Genomic DNA, 1,016 nt, shown 5'->3' with positions numbered 1-1,016 from the left:
TAATGCACCGGATCCCATCAGAACTCCGAAGTAAAGCGTGCTTGGGCGAGAGTAGTACTAGGATGGGTGACCCTCTGGGAAGTCCTTGTGTTGCATCCCCCACCCTCTTTTCAATTTTTCTTTTAAACCGCTGGACCGCTCGCTAAGGGTACTATCCTTTTAAACCGCTAAACCGCTAAGCGAGAGAAGTTGCGCGGAGAGAGAGGGTCAAGTACATTTTGCGCGCAGTACATGACGGATGCGATCATACCAGCACTAATGCACCGCATCCCATCAAAACTCCGAAGTGAAGCGTGCTTGGGCGAGAGTAGTACTAGGATGGGTGACCCCCTAGGAAGTCTTCGTGTTACATCCCCCACCCTCTTTTCAATTTTAGGAAGTCTTCGTGTTACATCCCCCACCCTCTTTTCAATTTTTTCTTTTCTTCGTGTTACATCCCCCACCCTCTTTTCAATTTTTTCTTTGAAACCGCTGGACCGCTCGCTAAGGATACTATCCTTTTAAACCGCTAAACCGCTAAGCGAGAGAAGTTGCGCGGAGAGAGAGGGTCAAGTACATTTTGCGCGCAGTACATGACGGATGCGATCATACCAGCACTAATGCACCGGATCCCATCAGAACTCCGAAGTTAAGCGTGCTTGGGCGAGAGTAGTACTAGGATGGGTGACCCCCTGGGAAGTCCTCGTGTTGCATCCCCCACCCTCTTTTTAATCTTTCTTTTAAACCGCTGGACCGCTCGCTAAGGATACTATCCTTTTAAACCGCTAAACCGCTAAGCGAGAGAACTTGCGTGGAGAGAGAGGGTCAAGTACATTTTGCGCGCAGTACATGACGGATGTGATCATACCAGCACTAATGCATCGGATCCCATCAGAACTTCGAAGTTATGCGTGCTTGGGCGAGAGTAGTACTAGGATGCGTGACCCCCTGGGAAGTCCTCGTGTTGCATCCCCCACCCTCTTTTCAATTTTTCTTTTAAATCGCTGGACCGCTCGCTAAGGGTACTATCCTTTTAA

The 1,016-nt window shown here is 49.3% G+C and overlaps 3 non-coding genes and 1 pseudogene across 3 annotated transcripts; all 4 read left to right on the top strand.

Annotated features, from left to right (window-relative positions):
- LOC116009059 lies at nt 1-99 on the top strand (annotated as a pseudogene).
- A 137-nt stretch (nt 100-236) lies between these two features.
- On the top strand, nt 237-355 carry LOC116008946. The gene has a single exon (XR_004096292.1). It is a non-coding gene; the product is annotated as a 5S ribosomal RNA (ribosomal RNA).
- A 222-nt stretch (nt 356-577) lies between these two features.
- On the top strand, nt 578-696 carry LOC116009292. The gene has a single exon (XR_004096564.1). It is a non-coding gene; the product is annotated as a 5S ribosomal RNA (ribosomal RNA).
- A 137-nt stretch (nt 697-833) lies between these two features.
- Nucleotides 834-952, top strand: LOC116008873. The gene has a single exon (XR_004096224.1). It is a non-coding gene; the product is annotated as a 5S ribosomal RNA (ribosomal RNA).
- Nucleotides 953-1,016: the final 64 nt, after the last annotated feature.

This window comes from Ipomoea triloba, chromosome 16 (assembly GCF_003576645.1).
Source record: "Ipomoea triloba cultivar NCNSP0323 chromosome 16, ASM357664v1".
Classification (NCBI taxonomy): Eukaryota; Viridiplantae; Streptophyta; class Magnoliopsida; order Solanales; family Convolvulaceae; genus Ipomoea; species Ipomoea triloba.
This window is presented reverse-complemented; position numbering and strand designations above follow the sequence as displayed.